Raw genomic sequence first — 18805 nt, 5'->3', positions numbered from 1 at the left:
AGACAAAAGCAAAATACTCAAACTAAAAACTAAAGACTTATTCCTCTAAGATAAGAAATAAAAACTGAAATGGAAAAAACTAAAACAAAGGTAAAAACAAAAGATATAAAGGTGATACGATACCAGGGCAACTCCCCCAAGCTTGCCAGAAGCCAAGGGGATTGCCCATACCAATGCTTAGTTGTCTTCCTTTGGTGGTGGAGTTGTTGGAGTAGTTTGATCCTCCGTCTTCCAAGGCATAGGTGCTCCATCATGGCAGGATGAACGAGTAGCCGGAATCCTCAAATCTGCAGCCAACCTTATTGATTTGAATCTGTACTCATACTCATAGTTTTGGTTCTGCAAGTCATAGATCTGGCCCTGAAGTTGATCAACCCTGTCATAGAGCTTGGAGAGGTGTTTCCCAATGTCAATGGCATCCATCTTGTGATTGCTAGTGAACTCCGTGATCATCATGTGGTTGGCGTTGAGTCCACGCTCCACCATCCCTTGGCACTTGAAGACTTGTTGCTCCATTGCTTTGAGCCTCGTCTCCATGCTTCCAGTCTTCTTAGGCCCCTCAACATCACGGATGTGCAACATCCCCTCGCTCATCTTGATAGATTGAGGGTGTTTCCGCACTTCCATGAGGTAGGGATTGATGACCTTCTCGAAGATCTTGTCCTTAGGAGCACTTGCGGAAGTCATGATGATCTAGATCTGTCACAGAAACAGGCTCGAAACGCAAACAGAGGAAAACTGCGTGATACGGAGATCAAAACCTTCGGGAGAATATATATTGATTTTTTTTCTGGAACAGAAGGAGTGATCCGCAAGAAAACGGAGTCCGGGAGGCAAACGAGGTGCCCACAAGCTTGCCCTTCGCCACCAGGGGGGGTCGGGGGCGGTGGCAGGGCTTGTGGCCGCCTCGTGCGCTCTCCGGACTGCTTTTTATTTTTCTAATTTTCCAAAAATTCCAAAACGGAGGAAATTTCCTATTGGAAAAGCATCGGAGTCCAATTTCTTACCGAAACAGATACTCTTCGTTTTCAGGGTCTGAAACAGGTTGATAAACATCCCTTATGTACTCCTCTGGAGTTATGACATTGATGATATTGGTCTCAACATTTATGGGAGTACGAGAGATGTAATGCTTGATTCTTTGCCCATTTACCACTCTAGGAAAATTTCCTTCCGTGTTATTGATTTTGATGGCACCGGAACGATATACTTCCTCGATAACGTAGGGACCTTCCCATTTAGAGAGAATCTTGCGTGCAAAGAATCTCAAACGAGAATTGTATAGCAAGACATAATCACCTACATTGAACTCTCGTTTCTGTATTCGTTTGTCGTGCCATCTCTTAACCTTTTCCTTGAACAACTTGGCATTTTCATATGCCTGGGCCCTCCATTCATCTAACGAGCTGATATCAAACAACCGCTTCTCACCGGCAAGTTTGAAATCAAAGTTGAGCTCTTTGATTGCCCAATAAGCTTTGTGTTCCAGCTCAAGAGGTAAATGAAAGGCTTTACCGTAAACCATTTTATACGGTGACATGCCCATGGGATTCTTATAAGCAGTCCTATAAGCCCATAGTGCATCGTCAAGTTTGCTAGACCAACTCTTTCGAGATCTATTGACGGTCTTTTGTAGGATCAATTTCATCTCCCTATTACTCAACTCCACTTGACCACTAGACTGAGGATGATAAGAAGATGCAACTCTATGGTTGACATCATACTTAGCGAGCATCTTGCGGAAAACACCATGAATGAAGTGTGAACCGCCATCAGTCATCAGATATCTAGGGACTCCAAATCTTGGGAATATGACTTCCTTAAGCATCTTAATAGAGGTGTGGTGATCAGCATTTTTAGTGGGGATAGCTTCTACCCACTTGGTGACGTAACCCACAGCAACTAAGATGTGAGTGTACCCATTGGAACTCGGGAAGGGTCCCATAAATTCAAAGCCCCAGACATCAAATGGTTCAATGACAAGTGAATAGTTCATAGGCATTTCCTGACGCTTACTGATATTCCCTATTCTTTGGCATTCGTCACAAGACAAGACAAACTTACGGGCATCCTTGAAGAGAGTGGGCCAATAGAAATCTGACTGCAATACCTTATGGGCAGTTCTATCTCCAGCGTGGTGTCCTCCGTAGGCTTCGGAATGACACTTCTACAGGATCTGTCCCTGTTCATGTTCACGCACACAACGTCTAATAACACCATCTACTCCTTCCTTATAAAGGTGAGGATCATCCCAAAAGTAGTGTCTCAAATCAAAGAAGAATTTCTTCTTTTGCTGATAGGTGAAACTGGGTGGTATGTATTTGGCTACGATATAGTTTGCATAATCGGCATACCACAGTGCACTATGTGAAGTGCGGATGACATTCAATTGCTCATCAGGAAAGCTGTCATCAGTAGGTAGTGGGTCATAAGGACATTCTCTAGCCTAGACAAGTTATCTGCTACGGGGTTATCAGCACCCTTTCGGTCAACGACGTGCAAATCAAATTCCTGTAGCAGGAGAACCCATCTGATCAGCCTAGGCTTAGCGTCCTTATTCTCCATAAGGTACTTAATTGCAGCATGATTAGAGTGAATAGTGACTTTTGAGTCAACTATATAAGATCTGAACTTTTCACATGCAAACACGACTGCTAAAAATTCCTTCTCCGTAGTGGCATAGTTTCTTTGGGCACTGTCTAGAGTTTTACTAGCATAGTGAATAACATTCAGCTTCTTGTCAACTCTTTGTCCTAGAACAGCACCAACAGCATAATCACTAGCGTCACACATGATTTCAAAGGGCAAGTTCCAGTCAGGTGGTTGAACAATAGGAGCGGTTATCAAAGCCTTCTTAAGTATTTCAAAGGCTTCCTCACAATCCTCATCAAAAACAAAAGGAACATCCTTCTGCAAGAGGTTAGTAAGAGGCCTAGAAATCTTAGAGAAGCCTTTAATGAACCTTCTATAGAAACCAGCATGACCTAGGAAACTTCGTATACCTCTGATATCTATGGGGCAAGGCATTTTCTCAATTGCATCAACCTTAGCCTTATCAACTTCAATGCCTCTTTCAGAAATTTTTTGTCCTAAGACGATGCCTTCATTAACCATAAAGTGGCACTTCTCCCAATTCAAGACGAGGTTTGTATCTTCGCATCTCTGTAAGAGTCGATCAAGGTTGCTGAGGCAATCATCAAAGGAAGACCCGTAAACGGAGAAATCATACATGAAAACATCGACAATCTTTTCACAAAAGTCAGAGAATATAGCCATCATACATCTTTGAAAGGTGGCAGGTGCATTGCATAAGCCAAAAGGCATACGTCTATAGGCAAAGGTACCGAAGGGGCAGGTGAAAGTGGTTTTTTCCTGATCAGATTGTGCAACAGGTATTTGCGAGAAACCTGAATAACCGTCTAGAAAGCAGAAGTGTGTGTGCTTTGATAGCCTTTCTAGCATTTGGTCGATAAACGACAAAGGATTATGATCTTTCCTCGTTGCCTTGTTCAGTTTACGGAAGTCTATCACTATCCTATAGCCGGTAATAATCCTTTGTGGGATTAGTTCATCCTTATCATTAGGAATGACGGTGATACCTCCCTTCTTAGGTACGCAATGTACTGGACTTACCCAATCACTATGAGCAACAGGATAAATGATTCGTGCTTACAGAAGCTTTAATATTTCTTTTCTAACGACCTCTTTCATCTTAGGATTTAATCTCCTTTGATGATCAGCAACCGGTTTAAAGTCAGGATCGGTTTTAATCTTGTGCTAACATAGAGTAGAACTAATACCCTTAAGATCATCAAGAGTATATCCAATAGCAGCACGGTGCTTCCTCAGAGTTCTTAGTAACTTCTTCTCTTCGTGCTCTGAAAGGAGGGCACTAATAATGACAGGATATATCTCCTTCTCATCAAGATAGGCATACTTAAGAGTATCAGGCAACTGTTTAAGCTCGAACACAGGATCATCCTTTGGTGGGGGAGGATCCCCAAGCAGTTCAACAGGCAGATTATTCTTAAGAATAGGATATTGTTCTAAGACAATTTTATCTATCTCATCTCTCTCCTCCATATGCATATCATTTTCATGCTCAAGAAGATATTGCTCTAAAGGATTCGTAGGAGGTACGTCAATAGAAGCAAGAGCAATAATTTCATCTCTACCAGACGACTCTCTGTCATGGGGTTGTCTTCCTAACTTGGAGAAGTTAAATTCATGAGGCACACCCTCGAAACTAACAGTGACGGTCTGCTTAGTGCAATCAATGTGAGCATTGACAGTGTTGAGAAAGGGTCTACCAAATATGATGGGACAAAAGCTATCTTGTGCAGTACCAAGGACGAGGAAATCAGTAGGATACTTCGTCTTACCACACAGGACTTCTACGTCTCCCACAATTCCCAGAGGGCAGATAGTGTCTCTATTAGCTAGCGTAATAGTGACATCAATGGGTTCTAACTCAGCAGGTGCAATCTCATTTTTGATTTCATCATATAGAGAATGGGGTATTGCACTAACACTAGCTCCCATATCACATAAACCATGGTAACAGTGATCTCCTATCTTGACAGAAACAACGGGTAGGCCAACTACAGGTCCGTGTTTGTCTTTTGCGTGAGGTTTAGCAATTCTAGCGGAGTCCTCATAGAATTTGATAACATGCCCATCTATGTCTTCGGCTAAGAGATCTTTGATAATAGCAACACTAGGTTAAACTGTAATCTCCTCAGGGGGTGCAAGTGGTCTAATGTAACCCCTACGTATCACAGTTAGAGCTTTAGAATAATCCTTTATCCTAGCAGGGTATGGTGGTTTCTTAGTGTAAGCACAAGGAACAACAGGATCACTAAAAGCAATGACTTTCTCCTCAACTAGATTGGTTTTGGCTATGTTGCTTTCTACAGGAGGATGATATTTAAACCACTTCTCTTTGGGAAGATCAACATGAGCAGCAAAAGATTCACAAAGAGAAGCTACTATCTCAGAGTCAAGTCCATACTTAGCGCTAAAATCTCTAGAAGTGTTTGTCTCAACAAAATATTTAACGCAATCAAACTGGAAATTCATACATGACTCCTTACCTTCCTCTAGCTCCCAATCTTCAGAGTTACGCTTGATTCTCTCCAATAAATTCCACTTGTGATCAATATCCTTCATCATAAAAGAACCGGTACAAGAAGTGTCAAGCATGGTACGTTCTTCATGAGAAAGCCGAGCATAAAAGTTTTGAGTGATGATTTCTCTCGAGAGCTCATGATTGGGGCATGAATATAGCATTGATTTAAGCCTCCCCCAAGCTTGAGCTATGCTTTCCCTGTCACGAGGCCAAAAGTTATAAATAAAGTTCCGATCACGATGTACTAAATGCATAGGATAGAACTTTTGATGAAATTCCAATTTCAACCGATTGTAGCCCCATGATCCAGTATCATCACATAGCCTATACCATGTCAACGCCTTATACTTCAAAGATAAAGGAAAGATTTTATTCTTTACCTCATCCTCGGGCAAACCTGCAAGCTTAAATAAACCACAAACTTCATCTACATAGATTAGATGCAAGTCTCGATGTGAAGATCCATCTCCTGTGAAAGGATTAGCGAGCAGTTTCTCAAGCATACCCGAAGGAATTTCATAAAAGATATTTTCAGTAGGTACCTCAGGTTGAGGAACAAATCCTCGTGCTTCCGTTCGTGGTGAAGATACCCCGAACAAACTCCTCAAAGGAACAATTTCCATAGTGACAAGTGACAATAAATTTCAGCACAGTATATAAATGTTTCCTTACCAATTTCCATTTACCAAAGGCGCTTCACTCCCCGGCAACGGCGCCAGAAAAGAGTCTTGATGACCCACAAGTATGGGGGATCAATCGTAGTCCTTTCGATAAGTAATAGTGTCGAACCCAACGAGGAGCAGAAGCCTATGATAAACGGATTTCAACAAGGTAATAACTGCAAGCACTGAAAGTAGCGGTAACAAGTGATTGTGTAGCGAGGTGAAACGTAGCAAGCAAAAAGTAACAAGTAACAAGTAGTAGCAATGGTGCAGCAAGTGGCCCAATCCCTTTTGTAGCAAGGGACAAGCCTGGACAAAGTCTTATAGGAGGAAAAACGCTCCCGAGGACACACGGGAGTTTCTGTCATGCTAGTTTTATCATGTTCATATGATCCGCGTTCGTTACTTTGATAGTTTGATATGTGGGTGGACCGGCGCTTGGGTACTGACCTTACTTGGACAAGCATCCCACTTATGATTAACCTCTCTCGCAAGCATCCACAAATACAAAAGAAGAATTAAGACAAAGTCTAACCATAGCATTAAACTAGTGAATCCAAATCAGCCCCTCACGAAGCAACGCATAGACTGGGGTTTAAGCTTCTGTCACTCCAGCAACCCGTCATCTACTTACTACTCCCCAATGCCTTCCTCTAGGCCCAAATTTAGTGAAGTGTTATGTAGTCGACGTTCACATAACACCACTAGAGGAAAAGACAACATACAACATATCAAAATACCGAACGAATATCAAATTCACATGACTTATCCCATGTCCTCAGGAACAAAAGTAACTACTCACAAAACATAATCATAATCATGATCAGAGGTGTAATGAATAGCATCAAGGATCTGAACATAAACTCTTCCACCAAGTAATGCAACTAGCATCAACTATAAAGAGTAATCAACACTACTAGCAACCTTACAAGTGCCAATCGGAGTTGCGAGACGAAGATTGGTTACAAGAGATGAACTAGGGATTGGAGAGGAGATGGTGTTGATGAAGATGCCTCCCCTCCGGCGAGAGGAGTGTTGGTGATTACGATGGCGATGATTTCCCCCTCCGGGAGGGAAGTTTCCTCGGGAGGATCGTCCTGCCGGAGCTCTGGATTGGATCTGCTCAAGTTCCGCCTCGTGGCAGCGGCGAAACCACGAAAAAGCTCCCGAATGATTTTTTTTGGACCAAAACCCTTCATATAGCTAAAGAGGGGGCCTAGTGGGCCGTGAGGGAGCCCAAAAGCCCCCACTCCGCCACCAGGGGTGTGGCGGTGGCAGGGCTTGTGGCGCCCTGGCAGCCCCCTCCGGTACTTCTTTCGCCCAGTATTTTTTATATAATCCCAAAAAAATCCACGGAACTTTTCAGGGCATTTGGAGATGTGCAGAATAGTGGACTAAGATTTGCTCCTTTTTCAGTCCAGAATTCCAGCAGCCTGAATTCTCCCTCTTCAAATAAACCTTGCAAAATAAGAGAGAAAAGGCATAAATATGGTACCACAACGTAATATAACAGCCCATAAAGCAATAAATATCAACATGAAAGTATGATGCAAAATGGACGTATCATGGTGCTGTTCTAGGACAAAGAGTTGATAAGAAGTTGAATATTATTCATTATGCTAGTAAAACTCTAGACAATGCCCAAAGAAACTATGCTACTACTAAAAAGGAATTTTTAGCAGTCGTGTTTGCATGTGAAAAGTTCAGATCTTACATTGTTGATTCCAAAGTTACTATTCACACTGATCATGTTGCTATTAAGTATCTCATGGAAAAGAAAGATGCTAAACCTAGACTTATCAGATGGGTTCTCTTGCTACAAGAATTTGATCTCCATGTTGTTGATAGGAAGGGTGCTGGGAACCCCGTAGCAGATAACTTGTTTAGGTTGGAGAATGTTCTTGATGACCCACAATCTATTGATGATAGATTTCCTGATGAGCAGTTGAATGCCATCAATGCTTCACGTAGTACACCGTGGTATGCTGATTTTGCAAATTATATTGTTGCCAAATACATACCACCTAGTTTCACATACCAACAAAAGAAGAAATTCTTCTTTGATTTGAGACATTACTTTTCGGATGATACTCACCTTTATAAACAAGGAGTAGATGGTGTTATTAGACGTTGTGTACCTGAGCATGAACAGGGACAGATCCTACAGAAGTGTCACTCCGAGGCTTACGGAGGACACCATGCGGGAGATAGAACTGCACACAAGGTATTGCAATCCGGTTTCTATTGGCCTACTCTCTTCAAGGATGCTCGTAAGTTTGTCTTGTCTTGTGATGAATGTCAAATAATAGGTAATACAGTAAACGTCAGGAAATGCCTATGAATTATTCACTTGTCATTGAACCATTTGATGTTTGGGGTTTTGATTATATGGGACCTTTTCCAAAGTCTAACGGATATACTCATATCCTAGTTGCTCTTGATTACGTTACTAAGTGGGTAGAAGCTATCCCAACTAGTAGTGCTGATCACAACACCTCTATTAGGATGCTTAAAGAAGTTATTTTCCCTAGATTTGGAGTCCCTAGATATCTAATGACTGATGGTGGTTCACATTTTATTCATGGTGCTTTCCGTAAAACGCTTGCCAAGTATGATGTCAACCATAGAATTGCATCTCCCTATCATCCTCAGTCTAGTGGTCAAGTAGAGCTAAGTAATAGAGAAATTAAACTAATTCTGCAAAAGACTGTTAATAGGTCTCGATAGAATTGGTCTAAGAAGCTTGATGATGCACCGTGGGCTTATAGAACTGCTTATAAGAATCCCATGGGCATGTCTCCGCACAAAATGGTTTACGGTAAAGCATGTCATTTACCTCTTGAGCTAGAGCATAAGGCTTATTGGGCAATCAAAGAGCTCAACTTTGATTTCAAACTTGCTGGTGAGAAGAGGTTATTTGATATTAGCTCACTTGATGAATGAAGAACTCAGGCATATGAAAATGCCAAGTTGTTCAAAGAAAAGGTTAAGAGGTGGCATGATAAAAGGATACAAAAACGTGAGTTCGATGTAGGTGATTATTGATAACCCACAAGTATAGGGGATCGCAACAGTTTTCGAGGGTAGAGTATTCAACCCAAATTTATTGATTCGACTCAAGGGGAAGCCAAAGAATATTCTCAAGTATTAGCAGTTGAGTTGTCAATTCAACCACACCTGAAAGATTTAGTATCTGCAGCAAGTATCAGTAGCAGAGTAGTATGATAGCAACAGTAGCAACAGTAACCAGTAGTAGCAAAGTAACAGTAGCAGCAACAACAGAGTAACAGTAGCAGCAGTGACAACAGTAGCGGCAAAGTAACGTAGCAAGGACCAGTAGGAAAAGACTTGTAGGCATTGGATCGGTGATGGATGATTATGCTGATTCTTGCGCCAGTATTTTTTATATATTCTATAGAAATTCTCTGTAATTTTTCAGGTCATCCCGAGAACTTTTATTTCTGCGCAAAAACAACACCATGGCAATTCCGCTGAAAACCGCATTAGTCCGGGTTAGTTCCATTCAAATCATGCAAATTAGAGTCCAAAACAAGGGCAAAAGAGTTCAGAAAAGTAGATACGACGGAGACGTATCAACTCCCCCAAGCTTAAAGCCTTGCTTGTCCTCAAGCAATTCAGTTGACAAACTGAAAGAGACAAAAGAAAAACTTTTATGAACTCTGTTTGATCTTGTTGTTGCAACTATGTCTAACTCATATCTAGAATTTCAGCAAGATCACAAGCTAACCACATAAGCAAATGACATCTAGGTCTCACGGTAAACTCATATCAATGGCATAATCAACTAGCGAGCAAATAATAATAAGTCTCAAACGTCAATACTTCAATCAAAACAATCATGAAGCAGTACGAACAGATGGTATCTCGCTAGCTCTTTCTGAGACCACAAAACATAAATGCAGAGCACCTTCAAAGACCAAGGGCTGACTAAACATTGTAATTCATGGCAAAGAAGATCCAGTCACAGTCATACTCAATACAGTTAGAAGCAAAGCATAAAAATGACAGAGGTGCTCTATAATTGGTGCTTTTATAAGAAGAGGATGACTCAACAGGAACATAAATAGACAGGCCCTTCGCAGAGGGTAGCATTGATTTGCAGAGGTGCGAGAGCTCAAGCTTTGAAAACAGAGATAATAATTTTGGGTGGCATGCTTTCATTGTCAACGCAATGACTAAGAGTTTTCACCATCTTCCATGCTACACATGCTATAGCTGGTTCCCAAACAAAAAAGTAAAGTTTTGACTCCCCCACCACCAATCAATCACACTCCACAACTAGCCGAATACTCGGGTGCCGTCCATACCAACATCAATCCTCGGGGAGTTTTGTTTGCAATTATCTTTTCGATTTGAGCATGGAACTGGGAATTCCAATTACCGGCCCCTTTCTCGTGAATGATAGTGAATAAACACATATCGAGGATAACACGCCTACCATGGAAGATACTGATAGCCCCCTGTCACCACATGAGCGGTTCAGGCATGCAAAACAGATTATTTCTTGAAGGTTTAGAGAGTGGAACATGCAAATTTACTTGGAACGGCAGGTAGATACCGCATATAGGTAGGTATGGTGGACTCATATGGAACAACTTTGGGTTTATGGAAGTGGATGCACAAGCAATATTCCCGCTTAGTACAAGTGAAGGCTAGCAAAAGACTAGGAAGCGACCAACTAGAGAGCGACAACAGTCATCAAAATGCATTGAGATTAACTAACATTGAGTTCAAGCATGAGTAGGATATAAATCACCATGAACATGAATATCATAGAGGCTATGTTGATTTTGTTTCAACTACATGTGTGAACATGCGCCAAGTCAAGCCACTTGAAACATTCAAAGGAGGATACCATCCTATCATACTACATCATAGTCATCTCAAAATTCATGTTGGCATCCAAGACAAACCATTATAAGCTCCTAGCTAATTAAGCATGGCATCAGAAACTATGATCTCTAAGTTGTCATTGCAAACATGTTTCTCTCACAACAAAATTGAATCAGGAACGATGAGCTATTCATATTTACAAAAACAAAATAGATCGAGTTCATACCAGCTTTTCCAGGCTCAGTCACTTCATCATATATCGTCATTATTGTCTTTCACTTGCACGACCGAATGATGTGAACAATAATAAGCGTGCTCGTGCATTGGACTAAGCTGGAATCTACAGGCAAACACAAAGGAGAAGACAAAGTAATATGGCTCTTTAACAGATAAACAAATATGCATGCGAGAACCACTAAACATTGTAACCATGGTCTTCTACCTTGACCCAAAGAAAAAGAAAAACTATTTACACGAGAAAGCTCCCAACAAGCAAAAGAAGAAAAAGAAAATATTTTTGGGTTCTCTCAAACTAGACAGACACACGAAAAGAAAAAAAGAAAAAGAAAATAAACCAACATGGATGATACACTAGCAAAGTGTGAACACCGACGAACAAAGTGAAATCATAAGAAAGAATGTAAAGTCGGTGAGAAACACGTACTCCCCCAAGCTTAGGCTTTTGGCCTAAGTTGGTCTACTCCCAAGGAAGGAAATAACCAGCTCTGGGGTACTCCGGAGTGGACTGAGGATGCCACTGCTGTGTGAGCTCCTCTGGCTCCCACTGATAAACTGGCGTCTGGTACTCGACTGGTGGCTCGGGCACGTGCACCTATGGTTGGGCTATGCCCCAATATGCGTAGATGTCCGAGGGCATAATAATGTACCTGCATGCATGAATATTGAACAAAGAAGGAGCAGGCAAAGTAATAGTCTCACGAGTACCCTGACTAAATACCAGGTTATAAATCATCCTTCTATTTATATCTCTATCAAGAAAGTCATGGCGAACCATGCTATCATAATCTAGATATCTCTCGGGAAGAAGAATCTCTTCTTCCTCATCCAGTCTAATAGGTATCTCAAAGTGTCTGGCAAGACAGGTAGCATAGATACCTCCATAGACAACGCCTTTAGAACGGTTCGTGTTCAACCGTTGAGTTACTATAGCGCCCAAGCTATAAGTTCTATCATTATAAAGGGCTTCACACAAGACCGCAAGATCTGGGGAGCTAAGGGACCCAACTTTCCCACGACCAATCAAACATTTTCCCATGAATAGTGAGAAGTACCGAAGCACGGGAAAATGTATGCTAGCAGCTCTAGCGCAAGACACTCGTCTCTCCTCTCCTACAACTATTGTATCGATGAAAGCCTCCAAGTCCCGTGGACGAGGTTCATTAATATCCCCAACATAAGGTAATTTGCAAACAATGCAAAAAACCTGGAGTGACATGCGCTCGGGGATATCATATAATTTGGACTCAACAATAGGAGGATTCTTCCTCGGATAGAAGTTAAAGCTTTGTACGAAGATATTAGTGAGGAGGAGGTATTGCGGACACTTATCTTCAATGAAGGCGGTAAGGCCTGCGTTCTCCACCAAGTAATAAAAGTCCTCATAAAGTCCGGCGTCGCGTAAGAACACATCGCTTGGCCATTCGCACGCTCGAACTTCTGCAACTCGAGGGACCGTATACTTGGGCTTCTTCTCACTTCCATCATCCTTGGGGTCACGACTTGAAGAGCCTCTTAAGAACCTCCTCATCTTTTCCTTTTTCTACTTCTGAAAATTTCTGAATTTTTTTAGTGATTGTAACGAAAAGTGAACAAGGCCCAACGAATCTCGTAGCAACTACTCCCACAAGCGCCTAGAGGACATATTACGCATCAAAACTACTTGGGACCAGCTAAAATTAGCATGCAAAGCTCAAGAACAGGGTCACCAAGGCAGCAAAAATACGCGAAGTATAAGGCACTAGAGCAAAAACTAATTGGACCAATGGAGGAGTCACTTACCAAGGAGTAATTTCCCCAAAATACTTCGGAGAATGGTGCTTTGAGCAAGGAGATCGAAAATCCCAGCATGAAGAGCAAGAACACGGGTTTGAGCTCTGAAACGATTTTTTCTCGAGGTAGGAGAAGCAGATGGGAGCTAGAATGAGTGGAGTGGGTGCACGTGCACCCCACAAGCCTGGTAGGCGCGGCCAGGGGGGTGCCCGCGCCTCCAGGGCTTGTGGCCCACTGGTGCAGTCCCCAGACTAGCTCTTCGTCTTAGTATTTTTCAAAAATTATAGAAAAAATCATACTTGATTTTCACGACGTTCGGAGAACTTTTATTTTCGGGGTACTTTTCTACGGGATGCTAAAAGTAGAAAACAGGGAAAACTAAACTAAATCTATCATTTTTCTTCTAAGCAACCGAAGGTGAAAGCTTGGAACACAGGTTTGTGACTCCTCGATTCATCCATCGCATGGTCATCGTAAGAAATCCGTAAATGAGTTTGATCAAGTCTCCTTGACAAACTTTTTCGAATTGTAAAATAAGACGAAGAATTTCCAAATAGTCAGTAGGTTACCTCAATGGGGATGTGAATCTCCCCAACAAGCAAATCATACTTCATCTTAACAGGAGGAATAGGGCATTCAAAGCTCCCAATAAGATTCGATGAAGTTTTTTCGATAGCATTGATGCAATGTACTCGATATTTTTTCTTCGGAAAGTGCACTGTATTCTCATTACCATTGACATGGAAAGTTACATTGCCTTTGTTTCAATCTATAGCAGCCCATGCGGTGTTTAAAAAGGGTCTTCCAAGGATGACCGACATGGCATCGTCCTCGGGAATATCCAAAATAACAAAGTCCGTTAAGATAGTAACGTTAGCAACCACAAGAGGCACATCCTCGCAAATGCCGATAGGGAAAGCAGATGATTTGTTGGCCTTTTGCAGAGAGATTTCAGTGGGTGTCAACTTATCCATTTCAAGTCTATGATAAAGAGAGAGAGAGAGAGAGGCATAACACTAACACCGTCTCCAAGGTCTCATAAAGCAGTTCTAATGTAGTTGCCATTAATGGAGCAAGGTATAGTGGGGACACCGGGATCACCTAGTTTCTTAGGAGTTCCACCCTTGAAGGTATAATTAGCGAGCATGGTGGAAATCTCAACCTCAGGTATCCTCCTCTTATTAGTCACAATATCCTTCATGTACTTAGCATACGGAGACATTTTGAGCATATCTGTCAAACGCATTTGCAGAAAGACAGGTCTGATCATTTCAAGAAATCCCTCAAAATCCTCATCATCCTTTTCTTGGATGGTTTGGGAGGAAAGGGCATGGGTTTCTGAACCCATGGTTCCGTTTCTTTACCATGCTTCCGAGCAGCGAAGTCATTCTTATCGTATCTCCTATTCTTAGGCTGTGGGTTATCAAGATCAACAAGTTCAATCTCCACATCCTTATCATTGCTAGGTTGAGAATCATCATGAACATCACTATTGATATTATCATTAGGCTCATGTTCATCACCAGATTGTGTTTCAGCATCACAGACACAGACATCATTTGGACTCTCAGGTGTAGCAGCAACAGGGTTGCTAGCATGCAAGTTCCTATCATCTTTCTTCTTCTCTCTAGGATGACTAGGTGCATCAGTGCTAACTTCTTGAGAATCCTGTTCAATTCTATTAGGATGACCCTCAGGATACAAAGGTTCCTGGGTCATTCTACCGCCTCTAGTGAAGACTCTGATAGAATTGTCATTCAACTCATTGAGCAAATCATTCTGAGCCTTAATTACTTGTTCTACCTGAGTAGTAACCATAGAGGCATGTTTACTCAAGAGGTTAAGATCATTGACTTTCTGTCCACACAAGCACTTCAATGACTAAGCATCCGAGCATTCTGTTCCAATTGTATGCTAACATAATCATTGAAACTCTGTTGGTTGGCAACAAAGTTATCAAATTCATCCAGGCATAAGCTAGCAGGCTTATCAAAAGGAATATCACTCTCATTGAACCTACGCAGAGAATTTACTTCTACTACTTGTATCGGGTTATCAAGACCATGGATCTCTTCGATAGGTGGTAGATTTTTGACATCTTCAGATTTACTGCCTTTCTCTTTCATAGATTTCTTAGCTTCTTGCATATCTTCAGGGCTGAGGAATAGAATACCTCTTTTCTTCGGAGTTGGCTTAGGAGGTGGTTCGGGAATAGTCCAAGCATTCTCATTGCACAAGATGTTATTCAATAGAATCTCAGCTTGTTCTACGGTTCGTTCCCTAAAAACACAACCAACACAACTATCTAGGTGGTCTTTGGAAGCATCGGTAAGTCCATTATAGAAGATATCAAGTATTTCATTCTTCTCAAGAGGGTGATGAGGCAAAGCATTCAGTAGCTGGAGGAGCCTCCCCCAAACTTGTGGGAGACTCTCTTGTTCAACTTGCGCAAAGTTGTATATTTCCTGCAAGGCAGCTTGCTTCTTATGGGCAGGGAAATATTTTTCACAGAAGTAGTAGACCATATCCTGGGGGCTATGCACACAACCAGGAGCAAGAGAAGTGAACCAGGTCTTAGCATCATGCTTTAGCGAGAAAGGAAACATCTTGAGGATATAGTAGTGGCGGATCTTTTCCTCACTAGTGAATAGGGTGGCTACATCGTGCAGTTTGGTAAGATGGGCTACAACCGTTTCAGACTCATAACCGTGAAAAGGATCAGATTCGACCAGAGTGATTAACTCAGGGTTGACAGGGAATTCATTATCCTTATCGGTCACAAAGATAGGTGAAGTAGCAAACTTCGGGTCGTATTTCATCCTAGCGTTCAGAGATTTTTCTTTCCACTTGCGCAGGAAATTCTCAACATCATAGCTATCCTTACATGCAAGAAAATCCTCAGCTATCTCTCCCTCCATAACATAACACTCAGGTATATCAGGCAATTCATGTCTAGGAGAGCTAGTTCTAGCAGGCAAAATAGCAGGTTCTACTTCAATAGTATCAACTGTTTCAGAAGTATCATCACATCTAGTAGCAACTCTAGCAATTTGTGCATCAAGGAATGCACCAAGTAGTAAAGTAGTATCAAGTATAGCATCATAAGGTAAAGCAGTATCAAGCATAGCATCATCAGGCAAAGCAGTACCAAGCATAGCATCATCATAAGCATCATGGGCAACAAAAGTAGCATCATCAAGCACATGCGACATATCAAAATTTCTAGCAGGAGGTGGTCCCGCAAACTTACTCATAACTGAAGGTGAATCAAGTGCAGAGCTAGATGACAGTTCCTTACCTGTCCTCGTAGTTGAGGGCAAGACTTTAGTTCTTGGATCAATCGGATTCCTCACAGTGACCAGCAGACATAAATCCCAAGTGACTCAAAGAATATAGTTGTGCTTCCTCGGCAATGGCGCCAGAAAATAGTTTTGATAACCCATAAGTATAGGGGATCGCAACAGTTTTCGAGGGTAGAGTATTCAACCCAAATTTGTTGATTCGACTCAAGGGGAAGCCAAAGAATATTCTCAAGTATTAGCAGTCGAGTTGTCGATTCAACCACACCTGAAAGATTTAGTATCTGCAGCAAAGTATCAGTAGCAGAGTAGTATGATAGCAGCAGTAGCAACAGTAACCAGTAGCAGCAAAGTAACAGTAGCAGCAGCAACAGAGTAAGAGTAGCAGCAGTGACAACAGTAGCGGCAAAGTAACATAGCAAGGACCAGTAGGAACAGACTCGTAGGCATTGGATCGGTGATGGATGATTATGCTGGATGCTATTCGTCATGCAATAGTTATAACACGGAGAGATAAGTAACTAGCTCCAGTTCGTCAATCTAATGTAGGCATGTATTTCGTATGTAGTCATACGTGCTTAGGGAAAAGAACTTGCATGACATCTATTGTCCATCCCTCCTGTGGCAGCGGGGTCCTAACGGAAACTACGGGATATTAAGGTTCTCCTTTTAATAAAGAACCGGACCAACGCATTAATAGTTGGTGAATACATGAACTCCTCATACTATGGTCATCTCCGGGAGTGGTTCCGGCTATTGTAACTCCGGGGTTACCGGGTCATAACACATAGTAGGTGACTACAACTTGCAAGATACGATCAAGAACACACATATATTGGCGACAACATAATAGGTTCAGATTTGAAATCATGGCAATCGGGCCCTAGTGACAAGCATTAAGCATGGCAAAGTAGTAGCAACATCAATCTCAGAACATAGTGGATACTACGGATCAATCCCCGTAAAAACTAACTCGATTACATGATAGATCTCATCCAACCCATCACCGTCCAGCAAGCCTACAATGAGATTACTCACGAACGGTGAAGAGCATCATGGAATTGGCGATGAAGGAAGGTTGGTGATGACGATGGCGACGATCTCCCCTCTCCGGAGCCCAAAACGGACTCTAGATCTGCCCTCCTGATGAAGAACAGGAGGTGGCGGCGCCTCCATATCGTAAAATGCGATGAACTCTTCTCCTTGATTTTTTTCCGGGCGAGACGGACTAAATAGAGTTGAGATTGGAGGCGGTGGAGCTTCGTGGGCCCCACAAGCCCGCCAAGCGCGGCCAGGGGGCCCCGCGCCTGGTGGGCTTGTGGGCTCCATGCTCCACATCCTCCGCTGATTCTTGCGCCAGTATTTTTTATATATTCCACAGAAATTCTCCGTAAATTTTCAGGTGAGTCCGAGAACTTTATTTCTGCGCAAAAACAACATCATGGCAATTCTGCCGAAAACAGCGCTAGTCCGGGTTAGTTCCATTCAAATCATGCAAATTAGAGTCCAAAACAAGGGCAAAAGAGTTCAGAAAAGTAGATACGACGGAGACGTATCAATTATGTCTTGCTAAATAATTCTCGTTTAAGATTTTTTGCATGCAAGCTCCTCTCTAAATGGAAGGTCCTTACATTGTTGAGGAAGTATATCGTTTCGGTGCCATCAAGATAAACAACACGGAAGGTAATTTTCCGAGAGTGGTAAATGGGCAAAGAATCAAGCATTATATCTCAGGTACTCCCATAAATGTTGAAAGCAATATTATTAATACCATAACTCCGGAGGAGTACATAAGGGATATTTATCAGCCTGTTTTAGACTCCAAAAACGAAGAGGTATGTGATTTGGTAAGTAAACCGACTCCAAAACTTTTCAAGTAGGATTTTTTCTCCGTTTTGGAATTTTTAGAAAAATAGAAAAATTTAAAGTAGTCTGGAAAGCGCACGAGGAGGCGACAAGCCTGCCAGGCAAAGCCTACCCCCCTGACCGCGCCTGGGGGGGCTTGTGGGCACCTCATGTGCCCCCAGACTCCGTTTTCTTGCGTAGTACTCCTTCTGGTCGGGAAAAATTCATTATATATTCTCCCGAAAGGTCTGACCCTCGTATCATGCAATTATCCTCTGTTTCGTTTCGAGCCTGTTTCAGCAGCAAATTTAGGGCAGGATGTTGTCTCAGGAATCTGTCGGGGAGAACGATTTTCCTCAAGTCTATGAAGAAGTAAATGCTGATCTGAAAAGAATGGAGGTCATGGAGGCCAAGGAAGGGCCGCTGGAAGAAACTAAGGGCAAAACTAAGGAGGAGAATCCGGCGTCGGGGTTGAGGATTTTCTTCAACCCTACCTCCACATTTTACCTCCACCCTTGATCGAACTCTTGAGGTTGGGTGAAATAACTCGTGTTCGTAATACTTATCTCACCCGTGAAGTTGTTTTGCTGGAGAAACATATCATAGAGCTCCAAAGTATAAATCAAAGATTGATGGCCCTCTTGGAATCAAAAGACAAGACAACTCCACCACCATCACCTTCGAAGGAAGACAATTAAGAACGGGTATGGGCACTGCTCTTGGCTTGTGCCAAGCTTGCGGGAGTTGCCCCGGTATCGTATCACCATCACATCTTTTGCCTTTACCTTTTTCTTAGTCCGATCCTTTTTGTTTTTATCTTTCTCTAGTAGAATAAAGTTCTTAGTGATCTAGGCTTGAGTTTTGCTTTGTGTCTCCCCCAATGTAATCGTGTTCATGAGTCATATAATAAAGAGTGTTTTAGTTAAGGGCCTTGCTTAATGCCATGATCTAAAAGAAAAGAATAATAAAAGAACAAAAGCATGAAAGATCATGTAATGATCTTATGG

This window comes from Hordeum vulgare, chromosome 5H, assembly GCF_904849725.1.
Source record: "Hordeum vulgare subsp. vulgare chromosome 5H, MorexV3_pseudomolecules_assembly, whole genome shotgun sequence".
In the NCBI taxonomy this organism is placed as follows: domain Eukaryota; kingdom Viridiplantae; phylum Streptophyta; class Magnoliopsida; order Poales; family Poaceae; genus Hordeum; species Hordeum vulgare.
This window is presented reverse-complemented; position numbering follows the sequence as displayed.